This window comes from Tamandua tetradactyla, chromosome 4 (genome assembly GCF_023851605.1).
Source record: "Tamandua tetradactyla isolate mTamTet1 chromosome 4, mTamTet1.pri, whole genome shotgun sequence".
NCBI classification, from domain to species: Eukaryota; Metazoa; Chordata; class Mammalia; order Pilosa; family Myrmecophagidae; genus Tamandua; species Tamandua tetradactyla.
Genome location: NC_135330.1, coordinates 86547887 through 86567755, shown reverse-complemented (window position 1 = coordinate 86567755; position 19869 = coordinate 86547887).

Below are 19869 nucleotides of genomic sequence, written 5' to 3'. Positions count from 1 at the left end.
ACAATTTCTATTACATATTAACACAGAAGAGGTGAAAGGGAATCTATCCGAGCATGGTTAATATTATGTCCATGTCTTCCCATATTTTATCCATAGACCAAAAAGCTGAAGGGAGGGTCACTGCATCCTGTGATATTTAGAATTTGGCTTTTAAGTGTGTAGTCAAACTAGTGTGCTATCCTTCATGTCCATTCTCTCCAACTTGCCCTCTCCTAATTTTCCTTGCAAAGTAACTCACATTAAATAAATAGGAGAATTTATATATTCAAGAACATACCTCCAAATCCCCTCTTCGAAAGTTTGACCATGCCATTCTGGAATCATTCCAGAATGATTATATAGAATCCAGAATCTAGTTATACAGCTAGACATTCTGAAACTCATGACTTATTCCACCAACATTTAATTCTTGCTCGTGTGCCTATGGGTTCATCTGATGCAAATTGGGCATGGCTGTAATTAACCAACAGCCCAAAGTTTGGATTCAGGTATATTCCATGTAACTCTCACTTTTCTTATGCATAAAAAAGCAGTCATATCTTACTATTTATGGGTCATATTGCATTGAAAGCTGGTTGCCATGCAGCAACTGAACACTTCAGAGCACTGAAAAAATGAGACATATCCACTTGTGCACTACAAAAATTGTGTACTTCTAGTGACACTGACACATGAGCAATATCAATCTCCTCAATATGTTTAAATGAATAAAAGGTATTCCATATGATGGAATATGAAATCTACCTTTAACACTTGTAATTGAGCATTTTGGGGACAAGTGTTTAAAATGTTTTATACTCCACGTGACAGAAGTATAGCCACTAGTTAGAAGATACAGAGGAGCATCTTTTCATGTTTTGTATTATGAAATAAATTTATTCATCTGGAAAATGAGAAGTGATGTCCTTAATTTTCATTTATGAAGGTATATGCTTATAAGTCAATGTGACTTGACTTATATGCAAAGTCACATCCCTGGCAGACAATGTTGCAATCACACAGCTATGAAATAAATTGCTGTTGGTGGCTCTACTTCCTCCCCAGAAACTGGGAGAGTCTGAGTTCTCATCATTGTAGTTCTCCTTATAAAGAACCAAGAGACAGCTCTCTAAGTTTCTCTGATGAGGCTTGACTCTGAGAAACTTTTGTTAATGATAAAATGTTTATAAACTCACTGGAGGAAATGAGTACGATTTCACATGCTCCCCTTTCACATGCTTTTGAGAACCATGAACCTGCTAGCTTTTACTTTCTTAAGGACCTCAGACCTGCAAGATCAGTAATATTAACCCCTTATTTTCAAACATCTTAGTGCAAAAGCATAAGGAAACAGTATTCTGTAACATGCATTCAATTTTGTTTTCTGGGTCAAATCAGTTTCAGGTCTCTTTTTGTTAGAAGGCAGAGCAGGCGGGGATACATATCCAAAGTAAGGATCTTTGGATTCTATTGACTCACAGACCTCATAAACTCTAAGGACAGCAAAGTCTTTCCCCAGTGATGTCAAGTCCAAGTTTCCTGAGCAGTAACTACTGGCTGCATAAAAATCATAACAGATAACATATAGATTTACATTTATTTCTTAACCCTAGTCTACTGAATCAGAATCACATGGACTAGGTTCTGTTTTTGGTTAAAAAAAATCTCTCAAGGTGACTCCAACCACCCGCTAAGCTTGAGAGGCACTAATCAAGTCTTCAATTTAAAATTGAGGAAGTGGAGGCCCAGAGCCACCAGTGAGTATGTGCCCATGCTGGGACAATAATCATTAATTGCGTGATTCCAGGGCATAGGATCTTGACTTCTTGGTTATACCTTCTATCCCAGACATGTTTCTGTTTTTGAGCTTTCCAATCTTTTATTTTGCTTTTGAAGCAACATCGGCAAGCAGGTTTTAAAATGCTTAACTATGCATAACTCTCAACGTGAGTAAAGTTTACACACACACACACAAACGTGTCCACACTAACACCACAGTCATAAACACGTGCATAATAACTGGATAATGTGATGTATGGAAAGGCAATGGGACAATGGAGGAAGGGTTGCAGTAATACATTCACCTGCTATAGGACCTAAGTTCAGAATGTGTCTCCTGGTGAAGGAAAGACATAGATCTGAGGCAAGTGTGAGTTCACATGAGAAAGGCATAAATTTGCTTCCAGAATAAGTCTCTCTGGAATTCACAGCTGGATTTCTGTTAGGGAATTCAAGAAAGCAGTGAGAAATGGCTCACTGCATTCATTAAAGCTGTTTGATTCAAGCATTGGATGGCGTATAGTTTCCCAATCATGCATTACAGTGAAATATATTTACCCTGTTGATTTGAGTTGCAGTCATCTATCCTTCACAGGTGACAGTTTTTATTCAGTTTATTCAATTTTTTCAGTTAATCACTTTATTCTAAAAGGGACTCTGGCTACAAAGTACAGGTAAAGTTTAGAGTCCAAGTAGCAGAAGCATAGTCATAAGAGTTATAATTAAAAGAGGGATCTTCAAGGCAAACTTATCCAGCATCCTTGTGTGGGCAAAGAAAACAAGTCCAAGAGAAGGAAAATGATTTTGCAAAGATCAGAAGATAACAAGTCTTTGTCTTTTAAACTTATTTCTCCTCTTTTATAATCTTCTCACTCTTACATTCTCATTTCAAGCTTAGTAGGTTTGTTTTTCTGCCAGAATCTGTGTTTGAAAGCACTTATATCAGAAGGCTTTAGTTCAGATCCACTAGTTATTATGTATTCTTTTTTTCTGGCAACATACACAAACTGAGAGATTAAAATATCCCAATCACAGTTATAAATGCTAGAAATCAGCCTTAAATACTTCACAGCAGACTTTGACTCTTTAAAGAAAATAGCAAACAGGCCAGAATGGGAAGGAAAAAACAATGATACTGAATGAGGTCTTGATGAATTCCTAGTTTAATAAAATGTCTCTGTCCTGGATATTTCAGAAAATTGTCTGATTATTAAATAGTAGAATCTATGCAATGACAATGATGATAAACATTATTTACATTTGTAAAATGGATTATTGTCTCATTTGTTCCTTCCAAGGACCCTGTGAGGTTACTGTCATTGCCTTCATTGTGCAGATGAGGTAACCAAAGCTGAGAAACTTCAAGGTCATCAGTTTACAATCTCACCCCTCCTAACTATTTGCTATTAACCTGCTATAAAAATTTCTTAGCCAACATTTTTTTCCATTGGATTCTACAGTTATGCATCTCTCAGTGTATAAATCAGGGGTTTGATGTAAGGTTCATAATAGCATAAAAGACAGCAACCTTTTATCTTCTAAAATGGTGGTACCTGGGCATAGGTACATGAAACACAAGAAAAGCAATAGATAATAACCACAGCAATGTGTGAGTAACAGGTAGATCTTTGTGCCTGCCCTATGCTGTCTGCTTTCTCAGAGACAACAGCATGACAGCATAAGAGATTAGCCAGATAACAAAACTCCACAGAGCAATGGTCACACTGTTGGCTGTCATGACAACACCAGCAACCTATGTGTGTATGCAAGCAAGTTTCAGCACAGGGTGAGCATTACCAAAGTGTTGGTCAACCTCATTGGATCCACAAAAGTGTAGCTGGACCACTAAAGCCACCTGGATAATGGAATGTAAGACCCACCTATCCAGGTCCCAAGCAACTGTTACTATCACATCTGTTCCTGTCCATGATGGTCATATAGTGTAGGGGTTTACAGATGGCCACATAACAATTATAGGTCATTACAGTAAGAATGAATATCTCAGTAAAACCAAAGAAATGTACCCCCACAGAGGTGCAGCATACACCCCACATAGGTGATAGCATTACTCTTGGTCCACAATCATCTTGGAAACAGTCATGAAGGAGTAACAAATGTCCACAAAAGATAAATAGTTGAGAAAAAAATGCATGAGTCTGAAGCAGGGAAAACTCTGAACACCACACAAGAAAGCACCAGAGCCTTTGAGAAGTGGACAAGCTTTTTATTGCCCATAGGTGTAGAAGTCTTCTGTCCAAAGTCTGAGCCCTGAATATCCTTTGTATCCAGATTATATTAAAAAGTAAGCAGAGAAAGAGTTATTATGGGAATGGACAGAGACAATGCTGTAAGCTCTGGCCATAGCTGATTTCTTTTGTCTGGAATGCAGGTGGGCCTGGGCATGCTTACCAGATATAGCAGATGTTTTGTTTCACTACCTCTTACAGAAAGCACGTTTTCACACATTCTTGAGAGTACACAAATTCATAAAGACAGTTATAGTAAAGAAATACAGCAATAACACTGGGACCACTCTTATGAACTACTTCATTCCCCCCTTTGATTATATCATTCATCATATTTTAGTTCATAGATGTTGCACTATTTTCACTGGTGGGAACTAATTCATATTTATGATGGTTCAAGGGGTGCAGGCCACTGAGATGAAGTAGGTGGGAGGCAGTTTTCCTGTCTACTAAGGCTTCTACAGTTTGACTTACATTTTTTAGTAAACAAGAAAGGAGGCAGGGGAGAATAAGACATATACTAAGCAGCACTAAAACACTTCCAATCAGAGTTTTGAACACACCAAATGTTGAAAAACATCCCCTGAACAGTTTTTTTTGGGTTCTAGCCATTCCAGGTCTGAGCCAGGACATGAGCTAGGGTTTTTATGTGATTGGTGATTTCCTTTATTACCTTTCCTTGGTCATCTAACTGCAGGCAACAGTTGGGAAGGTTGAACTTTTCACATATTCCACCTTCTTTTGCTAAGAGGTAGTCAAGAGCCAGTTGGTTCTGATAGATGGCTATTCTAAATTTGGTTTGTTGCTGTGCCAACACATTTAAAGCATAGGGAGTTTCATCTGTGATTAGTTCAGCTACTGCCTGGAGCTGAATGATTCAGTTTAGCATGTAAATTGGGGACAAAAACAGCATCTTTTGATTTATATAGGAAAGGAGAAGTTACCTGGATATGAATAATGACACCAAATTAAAGTAAAATTAGTTTCCAGGAAGAATTTCAGGTGGCCTACTTCTAGGAGAGCTAATACAGTCAAATGAAAAACAAACACAGAGATGAGGATAAGGAAAGTCAGGCCACAAATCTGACAAGCTGGGGTGCCCATATGTTGATTCCTTAATTTTTGGCCATGAGTGGATCAGTCAGATTTTTTTTTTTACATGGGCAGGCACCGGGAAATGAACCTGAGTCCTCTGGCATGGCAGGCAAGTGTCCTTGCCTGTTGAGCCACCGTGGCCCACCCAGATCAGTCAGTTTTGCAGTGACTGAAGCAAAGCTCAGAGTCTGATGATTTCCTCAAGTTTCAGCCTTGTATAGACCCAGCCAGCTCCAGAGTGACTGGGGCAGGGAAAGTGGTTTTTTTATGCAGGATCAGATGCAGCAGGGTTTCTGGGTTAGTCTGGTACTTTGATGATGAGGTTGAGCCATTGCCAGGTTTCAACTGGGAGTGGTGGATCCAGGGGACAATCTTGGCAACTTTAACAACTATGGGGTAGAAAGAAGGACCCTATAGAACCCTAAATAGGTGGGTATTAAGGCCTGATTTTTAAAATGTTTTACCCAGACTAATGATCCTGGGGAAAAAGAGTGCACAAGAGATGTTAATTGTAGTGGGAATCTTTCATTTACCCAGTTGTGCAGTTGAGACAGAATGGCCCTGCAGTTGCTTTCTTAAAGTTAGTCCTCTGAACTGTGCTATATTTTCTTGGGATTTTTTAATCAGTGGTGGAGGCCATCCAAACAAACCTTTGAAAGGGAAAAATCCAATCTGTTTTGTGGGACTGCATCTTACTCTTAACGTTATAAGGAGAATATTAATTCATTTTAGATTGGCTTTCTGACAGAGTTTCTTCAGATGTGATTTCAGGGTGCCATTCATTCATTATACTTTCCTTGAACCCTGTGGCTTATATGCTGTGTGGAGATTCCACTTTATGAGGAGGGTTTTGTTGCGATTTTGTATGATTTGGGCCACAAATGCTGGCGCATTGTCAGAGCCCAGGGAGCTTGACAGGTCATACCATGGGATGATTTCTGTACACAAGAACCGAGGTACTTTCTGGGACTTTTCTGAGCAAGTCAGAATGGCTTACACCCGTCTTAAGAAAGTATAGATGCCTACTAGTAAGTGGTGATAGCCCCTTGCCCAGGGAAGCTCTGTGAAGTTTACCTGGGTGCTGTCAAATGGCACTTGTTCCACAACAAATGCCCCCCCCAAGGGTGGGAGGTTTTGGCCCTTCTCAGGGGTTGTTTTGAGCACAAGTTACTCATTTCACAGGCAAAGTTGATGCAGCTGAGAAATGTAAAAGTATGGTTAAAGAAACTGCTCCAGGGCTGTTTTTAAATAGTGACTATTTTCATGAACTTGTGAGACCACTGCTGGGTTAAGTGTTTCTGGGATTGCTAATTGACCATTTTTGGATTTTCACCATCCATTCAGCAGGAAAAGCAGTACTACCTTCTTTAGAGTTTCAAAGGCTATCTGTTGTTCATCTCCCCAGGTCAGGGGTAAATTTTCAGCTCCTCACATAGTTTCATACAGGGGCTTAGTGACTGTGGTGAAGTTAGGGATCCAAATGCAGCAGAGACCTGCAGCCCATTAGGAATTTATGGACTTGTTTTAGAGATGTGGGTGTAGGCATTTGACAAATGGTTTGTTTTCTTTTAACTTCAGGTGCTGGGTGCCTTGGGTGATGTGAAATCCAAGGAATTGTACATTTTTATTTGCAAAGTTGGGCCTTTTTTCCAGAGACCTTATAGCCTCTTTGATTCAGGTGGGCCAGGAGTGACTTTGTACCTTCTAGATAGTCCTGTGAGGTTGTGCTGGCTAAGAGTAGATTACCCACATATTGGAGCAAAACACTATTATACTTTTTACATTGAAATTCTTGCAAGTCCTTCCATAGGGTTTGGCTAAATATAGTGGGAGAATTTTTGAACCCTCAAGGCAGGCACATCCAGGTGAATTGTTTTCTTCCAATGTGCAGATGTTCCCATTCAAAGGCAAAAATGGGTTGACTGACCAGCGCCAGACAAACGCAGAAAAAAGTGTCTTTTAGGTCAGGGCATGTGAAAAATGATGCTATTGCAGGAATTAAGCTCAAAAGGGTATAAGGGTTTGGCACTATGGGATGTAAGGTAGCAGTCACTTTACCTTATCTGCAAATCTTAAATGGGACAATGATCATTGGTACCAGGTTTTCATACTGGTGGCAGAGAAGTGTTCCATGGGGACTGACATTCCTGCAGTATATCATGGACAAGTAAGCGATTGATGTGTACCTGAATTTACACCTGGGTTTCTCAAGGGACTGGATATTGTTTAAGATACACTGAGGCAACTCCCAGGTAGAGTTCCATGAGGACTGGAGGGGGCATTCATTGCTAGCCCCAGTGGACTATTTTCTGCCCAAACAGAAGGATAAACTCCTGACACCTGTCGGTAGTCAGGTCGGTTTCAGTCTTCCTTGGCAACAAAGAGGTGCCACTCTTCCATCTTGAAGGTTGTCAGGGTTGCAGTGCTAATTTTTCTGGGTTCTTTAGCATCAGGAGATACTCCCCTTCTACACTCAAGTTTATTTGAGCCTGGAGATTTGCCAGAAGATTTAACCCCAGTAGGGGTACTAGGCAGTGAGGAAGGTAAAGAAATTAATGGGAAACTTCATGGAATCCCAGCAGATACTTATGGGCTGTTAAGAAGGGATGCTGAGCCGAGACACAAGGGGATCCAATAATGGTGATTTGCCTTTTTGTTTTTGGTCCAATTTGTTGCATGACAACAGAATGTTCTGCACTTGTGTCTACCATAAAATCCATCTTTTGTTCCCCTACTGTCATCATGACCATGGGCTCCTTGGGGCTAAGTGTGAAGGGGCTTGGTCTGTTTCAGTCTGAGTTGTCTTCAATACCTGTTAGACCTACAAAATTAGTAACTCTGGGTTCTTCATGGCTACTGGGTATTTTGTCACCCCTTTCCCATCTTTTGTTGAGGCATTTTGCTTCTAGTGTCCTTCCTCTTTACAGTAAGCACACAGATTCCCTTCCAGTGGAGATATTCTTCTACCTTCTCCACGCAGCCCCCAATAAGTGGGCTTTATTTCCTGGCTCTGGTCACTTGAAGGTTATGAGTTTTGAGGATGGGGGCTTTCTAGTGCCCTGCATGAGTACTGCAGCAAGCAGGTCTGCTTTTTTCTTTAGTCAGCAGTCTGCTTCTCTCCATGCCTCCTGGTCTTGGTTCATGTAAACTTTGGTAGCTACCACAAGAAACTGGGATATATTCATTAAAGAAAACCTTTTAATTTCTGCAGCTTTCTCTGGATGTTGGGTTGGGCTTGCCCAACAAATTCGGAGTTAACAAGTTTCTGGTTTTCTGGTACCTCGGGATCAAAAGGAATATACAGGTTAAAGGCTTCGAGAGGTGCTTGTGAAAGTGGCTAGGGACTTAATCTACCCTTTGGAAGACTTCAGTGGTTTTTGACATATTGACTGTCTTTCTGCCCCCTTTTGCATTCCTTGAATGAGTAGAGTTTGGTAGAGTTTTAAATTTATTTTTGCCTGCTTCGGTGTTTGGGATCCATCCTGGGTCAACAGCTGGGAAGGAATTTTGAGCATATTGGGATATATTCATTGTCCTAGAGGAGCATTTTCTTTCAACCACTTCAGGGTGGTTTGTGAAATCATCTCTGCTCTTCTGTCTTAAAGAGGGTGATACAGAACTGATGGCAATCTTGCCACATTAGCCAATAGGGCTGTATAATTGACTGGAGTAAGTCAATCATAGCTTGAGGCTTCTCAGTGTAGGAAGTAGCATGTTTTTCCCAGTTTATGAGGTCAGTGGTTGAAAAAGTCTGGTAGGTGAATATTGGCTGATATCCCTGAAACTGGCTGTTTGGATCATAGTAAACTGGCCCTAGAGTTTCATGCAGGGGGAGTTGCAGAGCTCCTGAGATGTTGTACATTTTGTCAACTCAGGATCAGAGGTTACAGGTTTTGGGGATTTCTGGAGGGGTTCAGGCAGACTGGGACCAGGAGTGATGGGAAGTAATAGTGGAGAACTGGTAGGAGTCCCTGATGAGGTGGAGTTTCCAGTAGAGGGCATCAGGGGAGCTGATGGAGCTTCTAGAAGCTCAGCCAGTTTTTGAAGCAGGGTTTGGGGAGCTTGAGCTGAGTAAGATGGGGATAATAGGTCTTTGCCAGCAACAGGGAGGACAGGAGGTTTTTCTGGGTTTGCAGATTTAGCAAGGGTGGGGTAAAGTCTCTATCAAATGTGGGGAGGGTGGCCCTCTTGTTCCTTTATGTTGGTGGCCTGAGGGTGGGAAAAGTTTTTTTTTTCTGTCAGCTACAAGGTGTTCTCCAGGACTGGATGTTTAGTGGTGGCTCGGGCTAATTGCTTTGCAGCAGCCACTCTGGGGAATGAAATGCCTATGTCAGCATGTACTAACCGGACTTTTGCATGGTTTTTAATGCACATTTTTAGCCATGGTAGTGAATTTCAAATGAATTGGAGCCAGGAATCAACATACAGGAACTGATTAGGGTGGCCAGGCTGCCCCATGACAACTTGCCAGACTGCTTAGATCAGGTGGGGGTTGAATGACCACTCAGATGGTCATCCAACTTCAAGAGTGGGCCAGTCCAATTGGCAAAATTTGTGCAACTCTTGGGGCTTAAGATTCACTCTATAATCTCCAGGAAACCCTTTTTAAAAAATTCTTAAGAAGGCAGGCTAAGGGGGTTTTGCTTTCAATACCACCCTCAGTGCTCCTCCCAGGGCACCAGACAACAAAAGAGTAGAATAAGCAAAATACAATCACTTTTCCTGTCTCTGACTGCATCCCCCATGGCAATTTAGAGCACTCTTAGCATGAGATGTGTTGGTATATACTCCCAATCCAGAATGTCTTGTTGAGAAGGCCACTGTTCAAGCTGTATGAGGACCTACAGAACTGCAGATTGGGACACAAAATTCATTTCATGGGTAACACAATGCTGAAGCCTCAAGACCAAGCCAGGTCTCATTCACACTTTTTCTGACACCAGGCACTCAACAACTTGACAAGTTATGTTGCCTTCCTAAACCAGAGTGTATGTAACTACTGAGGTTTCTTCTTCAGCTTTTCCTCTGTCTGAAGGGTACTAGGCCAGATTTAGGAGGTGATCAGTCTCTTTTTCTGCCTAAAAGGCAGGACTTTTCAGTCCCTCTACCTGATAGGGCCACTCTTATGAACTATTTCAAGTCTTAAAAATGATACCAGTGCAAACTGTTATCCTGAGGATCAGGTTTCTCAGAAGAATGACTGTATGGGAGAAAGAAAATACCACAAAACAAACTTCAATCTCTGGGTTCTGAGAAAGGCAATTGAAGATGAGTTCAGTTCAGTTCCAGTTCCATTGACTATTGTTTTTCCATGGGATTAATCAACCAGGTCAAATTCCAAAGAGGCAATTCAATTATCTGAAAGAAAAACATGAAAGGACTAATAGCGATGTTTCTAATGATGAACAAACAGATACTCACAGTACTGGATAATGGAAAACAGGCACTTACTGCTGCTTGGCACAAATACTTTTAAAGAATTTGAAGTTCATGTATTCTTATCATCTTGTCTCCATACAAATAGCAATTCATTCACTTCAGAGTCAGAAACAAAGCCCTGAGAGATAAAACTAAACCTCCAAGTCACTCACCTAAGATTCCCAACTCTCTCACTTTTTTTCTTTATCCCACCACCTTGCTGAAGTTGTTTATTATCTCAAGTAACTTTGCTGTAGATTTCTCAGGATCTTTCAAGTATAGTATCATGTCATTTGTAAATAATGAAAGTTTTACTTTTTGCTTTCCGATTTGGATGCCTTTTGTTTCTTTGTCCTGCCTGATTGCCCTATCTAGAACCTCTAGTACAATGTTGTATAATAGTGATGACACTGGGCATCCTTACCTCATTCATGGTACAAATGCGGAAACAGAAATTCCATGATGTTAAATGATTTCAGTCTCTTTCCATTGAGTACAATGCTGACTATCAGTTTTTCATACATTTCTTTTATCATATTGAGGTAGTTACCCTTGATTCCTATCTTTTGGAACATTTTTATCAGAAAAGGATGTTGAATTTTGTCAAATGCTTTTTAAGAATCAATCAAAATGATCCTGAGATTGTTCCCTTTCAATTTGTTAATGTACTGGATTATATTAATTGATTTTCTTGGGTTGAACCATCTTTGCATTCCTGGTATTAACCCCACTTGGCTGTGGTGCATAATTCTTCCATAGTTTTCCTCTCTTATAGCATCTTTATCTGGTTTTGGCATTAAAAGGATATTTGCTTCATAAAATGAGTTAGAAAGTGTTCCTTTTTCCTCATTTTTTGGGAAAAGTTTGGTCGGGATTGGTGTTCTTTTGGAAAGTTTGTTAAAATCCCCTGTGAAGTCATCTGGCCCTGGGCTTTTCTTTGTAGGAAGATTTTTGATGAATGATTGAATCTCTTTACTTGTGATTGGTTTGTTGAGATCTTCTATTTTCTCCTGAGTCAGTGTAGCTTTTTCTTTTTTCCAGGAATTTGTCCATTTCATCTAAGTTGTCTAGTTTGTTGGCATATAGTTGTTCAAAGTATCCTCTTATGATTTCTTTTATTTCTTCAGATTCTCTGATTATGCACCCCTTCTCATTTCTGATTTTGTTTTTATGTATCCTCCCTCTCTTTTTCTCTGTCAGTCTTCTTAATGGCCCATCAATTTTTTGTTTTTCTCAAAGAACCAACTCTGGTTTTATTGATTCTTTCTATTGTTCTTTTGTTCTCCCATTCATTTACCTCTACTTTAATCTTTGCTATTTCTCTTCTTTTATTTGCTTTGGGGCTAGTTTGCTGTTCTTTCTCAAGTTCCTCCAGGTGTGCTGTTAAGTCCGCAATTTTTCCTCTTTCTTGTTTTTTAATATAGGGATTTAGGACAATAAATTTCCTTCTCAGCACAGCCTTTGCCACATCCTATAAGTTCTGATAGGTTGTATTCTCATTTTCATTCACCTCCAGATAGCGACTGGTTTCTCTAGGTATTTCTTCTTTGACCCACTGGTTTTTCAAAGGTGTGTTATTTAGTTTCCATGTATTGTTCTTTGGTGGTTATTGAGCTCCAGTTTCATCTCACTGTAATCAGAGAAAGTTCTTTGAATAATTTCAATGTCTTTAAATGTATAAAGACCTGTTTTGTGCTTTAGCATATGACCTATCCTGGAGAATGTACCATGACCACTAGAGAAGAATGTATATCCTTGTGTTTTGGAGTGCAATGACCTATATATGTCTGTTAGGTCTAATTCATTTATCAAGTTCTTTAACTTTTCTATTTCCTTTTTGATTATCTGGTTGTTCTATCTATAGAGGATAGTGGTGTATTGAATTCTCCTACAATTATTGTTGAAACATCTATCACTCTCTTCAGATTTATCAATGTCTGTTGCATGTACTGTGGAGCTCTTTGATTGGAAGCATAAACATTTAAGATTGTTATATCTTCTTTGTGATTTGACCCTTTAATTATTATATAGTATCCTTCTTTGTCTCTTATGATGTCTTTACATTTAAAGTCCATTTTATCTGATATTAGTATAGCTACTCCTGTTTTCTTTTGGTTACAACTTGTGTGTAAAATCTTTTTCTATCCTTTCACTTTCAATCTATTGTGTCCTTGTGTCTAAGATAAGTCTCTTGTAAGTAGCATATTGCTGGATTATATTTCTTAATCCACTCTGCCAATTTATATCTTTTAATGGTAAATTTAGTCCATAAAGCTTTTTATTACAGACAGAAGTTGATAGAGTACATTTTAAAGGGAACCAGAACTATACAAACTTGATTAACTAGGCTATAATCTTGATTGAATCATTTAACATCATGGAACTTCTGTTTCCCCATTTGCACCATGAAAGAGTTTTTATTTCATTATCATCTCTGTCATTCTAAGAATTATTTCTACCATCACATAAAAGCACTTGACACCTGAAATAGCCACATAATTCTCATAATAATGTAAAGGTAAGAGAAGACAAAGCAATTTTTGAAAAGCTGCTGGAGACAAAGCAAGATCTGTTTAATCTGAAAGGTGGGAAAGTGAAGTCTTACATAATTTCTTCTTTAAACTAGGAGGGTTTGAGAATCTGCAGACTTTAGTTTGCCTTAGGGGTCTTGGTCTTTCAATTATTTGTCTGTTTGACTGAAAATTAAAATTTCACCAATCCTTCACTCATTGTTCTAACCTTTCAAGTTTTGTGCTAGCTTACTTTAGTTCTCCAGGTGTGGTAGTTATAATCAGTTGTCAACTTGGCCAGGTGAAGGTACCTAGTTCTGTTGCTGTGGACATGAGTCAATGGTACATGAACCTCATCTGTTGCTGATTACATCTGCAGTTGGCTACGAGGTGTGCCTGCTGCAATGAATGATGTTTGATTTAATTGACTGGTGCTTAAATGAGAGACTCAATGAAGCACAGCCCAAGCAGCTTAACATGCCTCAGCTTAGCACTTGCAGCTCATCCCAGGTCTTTGGATATACAGAAAGAAATCACTCTGGGGAAAGTTGTTGTAACCCACAGGCCTGGAGAGAAGGCCAACAGAGACCATCCTGTGCCTTACCACATAAGAAAGTAGCTCAGCTGAAAGTTAGCTGCCTTTCCTCTGAAGAACTAACAGAATAAATCCCCTTTTATTAAAAGCCAATCCATCTCTGGTGTGTTGCATTCTGGCAGGTAGCAAACTAGAACACCAGGTTTGGATAAATTAAGTATTTCCAGAAGAGTCATCATAGAAAGATAATTTAAATGGACCTAAGTAAATTCAGCAGTGGTATTTCAGGTACTCTATTTGGGTCATTGGAATGTTTGGGTGGAAATAGTTCATAGTGCTTCCTCACATGAAGACATTGTGGTAAATGATTTCTCTAATTATATTTTAGGCTATGAGTACACCTTTATTTTGTTATCATTAGGAATTTTATCCACTTGAGGCCACAGCTCCTCAAACCCTATCAGATTTAGTGCCTACAGCTATTACTGACCTCGGTGCTCTCAGCTACCCTTTTCACAGCAACCCTATGCCTACAAATTTCAACTTCTACCTTGGTAAAAATGGCATGGCTGCATATTTTCACGTCTACAAATTAAAGTGAGGTGAATTAGTCATTACAATGTGCCTTCTCTTATGTGATGCAAAGTAAAAACAACCATAATGATCTAATAATAATTCAAAATCTGAGCTACAAGCACATCCCTGTGCATACATGCTGAATCCCTATGGCTTTTCCTTCTGAATTAAAAAACAAATACTCCCCCATTAAGAAAGCCCTTCATTTTAAGGAAGCTCAAGTTATAGCAGTTTCTGACAACTATGATTTCTTTCACTTAATTTATTCCAGCTGACACTGGTCATTTATGTACTGGTCTGAATTGTGACACCATAATCTATACCACAAGGTCCTAGAGGAGAGAAGCCCTGATTTCTCCTTGAATAAAGATCCAACTCAAATGATTCCTTCCTCTTTTTTCTAGGATATGATAATGCCTCACTATCTCTTGAAATGATAAAGATTTGTTTGACATTTTCTTCTTCATATTCATACATTCTCAGAATTGTGAATGGATACCTTTCATTATCATATTAGTATCTTCTTTTTTATTCTCTTTTATTTCTTTTTTTAATTGAAAAATAAATATTTATAAGATACATTTGAAAATGTATTTTGTGACATTAGGTTTTTTTTTAATATTCTCATTGAGAAATCTCATGCACATACAAACCACCCACAGTATACAATTAATGGCTCATAATATCACCACATAGTCATGTATTTATCATTTCATGATCATCTTTAGAATATTTGCATCACTGCAGGAAAAGAAATAAAAAAGAAAAAATCATACACACCATACCCCTTACCTTGTCCTCTCATTGATGAATATTTCAACCACCCCCACTTTTTTTTACCCTTATCCCCCCTATTATTCATTTATTTTCCCTTAGTTTTCTTACTCATCTGTCCATACCCTGGATTAAAGGAGCATCATATGCAAAATTTTCATAATCACACTGTCACACTGTAAAAGTTTTATAGTGATACAATTATCTTCAAGAATCAAGGCTATAGTACACAGCTCAACAGTTTCAGGTACTTCCTTCTGGCCACACCGATACACCATCAACTAGAAAGTTATACCTATATAATGCATAAAACTAACCTCCATGATAACCTTTTGACTCTGTTTGAAATCTCTTAACCACTGAAACTTTATTTTGTCTCATTCTTTTTTCCTCTTCTTGGTCAAGAAGGCTTTCTCAATCACATGATGCCAGGTCTCAACTCATCCCTGGAGTCTTGTCCTGCAATTCCAGGGAGGTTTACACCCTTGGGAGTTATGTCCCATGTAGGAGGTGGGAGGGGGGCGGTGAGGTTACCTGCTGAGTTGGCTTATGAACACATATGAACAGCAAAAGACGTTCTCTGGGGGTGACACTTAGGCATAAATTATAAGTAGGCTTAGTTTCTCCTTTGTAGGAATAAGCTTCGTAGGGGTGAACCCCAATATTGGGGATTCAACCAATGGATTTGGTTGTCTCTACTGCTTAGGAGAATATCAGGAATTCTCCAAATGGGGAAGTTGAATATTTCCTCCTTTCTTCCAAATGCCCCAAGGGGACTTTACAAATGCTTCTTTATTCACTGAGCAAATTACCTTGGGATATATATGGGGCCATTGCTCCTTTTACTTCTGAGAACAGAGTCTTGCAGATACATTACATGTGCTGAAAACACAGCAATTTAATTGAATATATATTTACAACAAAATTTCTATATAGATTGGAAGATAAAGATTAAGAATAAAGTATTCTCACAAGTTTGTTCCAGGGCTTCAGTCTTGCTTCATTTGTCTATGTCTTCTGAGGTTATTTGAGAGCAGCTGACGAAGATAAAGTAGGAAGATACCTTTGGAATTGCTTTGTAAATAGCACCGGACAATTTTCAGAATTGCTTTGTCAATAGTTAGTGCCCAGAAATCCAGTTGCAGGTAGGAGTCAGAGAGAATCCTGGTTCTGTCCCCCACTGAAATCTGCCATTTCATAACATCTTTGGCAATAAGTGTTCTTTTATCTACTTCTAAGAAGGTCTATTTAAAGAGCATAATGCAAAATGATAATAACCTAGGTAAAATATTTCTTCCTGGTACAAGATGTCAGCCTACCCTGAAGCAGTCCTGAATCAAAACTCAACCCATGATGTGGTTTTCATAAGCCTCCACTCTAACTGGATGATTATGATAGTATTTCAAACTCTCATATCAGTGACAGGCCAGAATTTATATCCAACAATCCTAAAAATTTCTGAGTTGTCCCCTTCTCCCAGTGTATAATTCTTCCAGCAAATGATCCCCTTTTTTAAACTTTCTTTTCCCACAGGAAGTTTACATATCCTCATGTCATTTGCTGTAACCCATTATCCTGTTCAATCATCAAGGAAATTTCTGTTATAACCATACCAGAGCACTGAATCAGAAGTCCTTATTTAATATATCCTTCCTCCTTCAGAACTAAATTCTGTGCATTCCTTAAGACTAATATGTTCAAGATCCATCCCAAAAAAGCATTGCCACAGTTCATGAATTTTTAAAATACTGCAAACTCACTTCAAGTGTAGGCTACCTTCCCTCAGATTAGGATCTTAACTTGTGTTAAATTGAGATTTGATGATGTTTATTGGTCTGGAGGCAATTAGGGGTGATGTCATTTGATTTGAGGATTCACAAACCTCAATTATGCAAGGCTTCTGTTTCAGGTAAAGTCATTTTACATTCTCCTGCCAAGGCATGATATTCTTTGGGGGCTAGGGTAGGGGGTTGATACTTATTGCCTAAAGATTCAGAGATTTTGGAAGGTCCAGATTTCAGGGTAACTCACAGAAATCTCTCTATTTTATCTCAAACATACACCATTCAAAGCAATGCTGGAACTCTAATTTGTAGATTGAACATGGTTTATTTAAGTATCATCTTGTAGATAGCATGAAAATTAAAATTTAATACAATAGCTCAATGGAGAAAAATGTCTAATATATGTAAAGGTTTAAATTTGGAACTGTTTAGTTGGAATTCACCCTGTCAGGATCCCCTGATTGTAATGCATGGTCCCTCACATTTACTATAAGGGAAGTGGTTGGGACCACTTTTGCCATGGTCTTCAGGTACTTGAGAAATGAACTTCTCTGACACAATGGGTTGCTCTTGATGGGTGACATTGTACTCCACATTTGGCTGGTGAAGCAGATGTCCATTATATAGCCCATGTGGTGCCATTTTCTGTTTAGAGTAAGCTGATACTTCCTTGGTTACATAATATTTACTTCTCATAATAAAATATATGATTCATTCTGTATGAGTTAAATGAATTGAATGATCAAATAAATGCAAGCAATTTGAAATATTAATCATGTTAATTAGGAATTAAAAGCACAATTATTTACTAAATTTTAATAAACTATTTACATACCTTACATTCATGGGGATGGAATACTAAATGCCAGTTGCTGCTCTGCCCTTTATGCTGCAGAAATGCTCACCCAATTTAATATGCATTCATTTGACAGTTTTATTGAGATATAATTTACATGCTATAAAATTCACTGATACAAAATGTACAACCACTCATAGGGTTATGAAACCATCACTACAAACTAATTTTAGAACATATTTCTCATCTCTAAAAGAACTCAATACCCATTAGCAGTCATACCCCATTCCTCTTTTCTACCTCTCTCTACCACACTACTAGGTAAACACTAACCTATTTTCTGTTTCTTCAGATTTGCCAAACCATGGCATTGCATACCAAAGGAGTCACATAATATATGATCTTTCGTGACTGACAACATTCAAAGTTCATCTATATTGTAGAATTAATCATTACTTAATTCTTTTAGTGTTGAATAATATTCCATTTTATGGATCATTATTCCCTTATCAGCTAGTCAACATGTGGATTGCTTTCACAATTAAGAATGATGTTAAAATTTTCATGTATAGCTTTTTGAATGGACATATGTTTTCATTTTGGGGAGGCATATATCATTTGCTGGTTCAAATAATAACTGTATGTTTTATTTTTTATGAACTACAAGGCTATTTTCCAGAGTGGCTGCACCATTTTGCATTCCCACCAAATATGCATGCTCATCCTAATTTCTCTGCATTCTGACCAACACCTGTTATTTTCTATATATATTGTGAAATTCTTAACACCTGTTATTTTCTATATATATTGTGAAATTCTTATTACAGCCATCCTAGTATGTGTGAAATGGCAAGTCACTGTGACATTGATTTGCATTTCCTAATGGATAATGACGTTGAGCATCTTATCATTTTCTTTGAGCCATTTGTACATCTTTTTTTTAATGTTTATTCAGATGCTTCATCAACTCTTAATTGAAATATTTGTGTTTTAGTTATTGACTGGTGAGAATTCTTTATACATCTTGGAAATAATTCATTTATCATATATATGATTATATATTTGATTTGCAATATTTTTCTCACAATGTGGACTGGCTTTTCATTTTTTTAATGGTGTAGTTTGCAGTACAAAGTTTTATTACTGATGGGGTTCTATATTTCTTTTCAAAGGCACTATTAATCCTAATTTTAATAAAATATTTATGTATCTTCCATTCATGAAAATGAAATTGTTAATGATAGTTACTGTGCTGTCTCTTTTTCCTGTAAAATTTTAAACTAGATTTGATCAGTTATTTTTCCTGTAACTTAGAGATTTATGTAAGTTTTTTTAATAATCCAATCTTCATTGAGATATTTAAATACATTACATTATATATACATAAGTTATCTATTATCTACATAATTTTTCTACTGGTTTGGTCATTTTGCAAGTTTTGGTGATGTATGAAAACCTTAACTTATTTTATATCCCTTTACACATAATCCCCATTTATATAATATAATTTTCTTAAATATTTCCTATATATGCATTTAGAACCATATAAGGTTGACATATTTTTTGTTTTAACTGTGAGACATAATTTAGAAAACTAAAGAGAAGGCAGATTATTGTATTTAGTTATAATTTTGTTATTGTGTTCTTTCTTCTTTTCTGATATCCCACAGCTCTTTCTTTTATCATTTTAAAGAACTTCCTTTAGCAACTCATCTTTCTCTGACAGGATATCTTGGCATTAATCTTATTTGTGAACTAGAAAAAAGTAGCAACTCATAACATTACATATGAGTGCATGCTCTTTACACAATCCAATGCTGTCATATTTGATATAGGTACTGATTTAGGCAAGCAATGACTGAATGAGTCATTGGACCCATGGGTAATCTTTTTACTTCTAAGGTAATTCTAATAGTCTGGAAGTTTTTAATACATTTTTCATCATGTATTGAAAAAGGGTATTCCAATGCTATAACATACTGTCACCATCTGGTGCATGGCAAAGTGTCCGTGGGATACATATACATGAATAACATGGTCCAAAGAATAACGGGACTGTGGTGATGTGTAATATGCAAGTCAAGAGGGATTTTTTTCCCTTTTGCACTGGGGTTTCACAGAGAATACAAGATGACAGAGCGTGAGATCATCGGAATCATGAAACTACCAAAATAAATGGCCTCACTATTGGATACCAAGAGTAGGTTAATCATATAAGTGTCCACGCAGGCAAGTTTCAACAAAGACTGTAAATCACAGCAGGAATGATCAATAAAACTGGGTACACAGAAAGACAATTTCAAGACTAGGGCAATCTGAGCCACAGATTGTATGAAAGACCCTATCCAGGAAAGAATAATCTAGTTGATGCAGACCT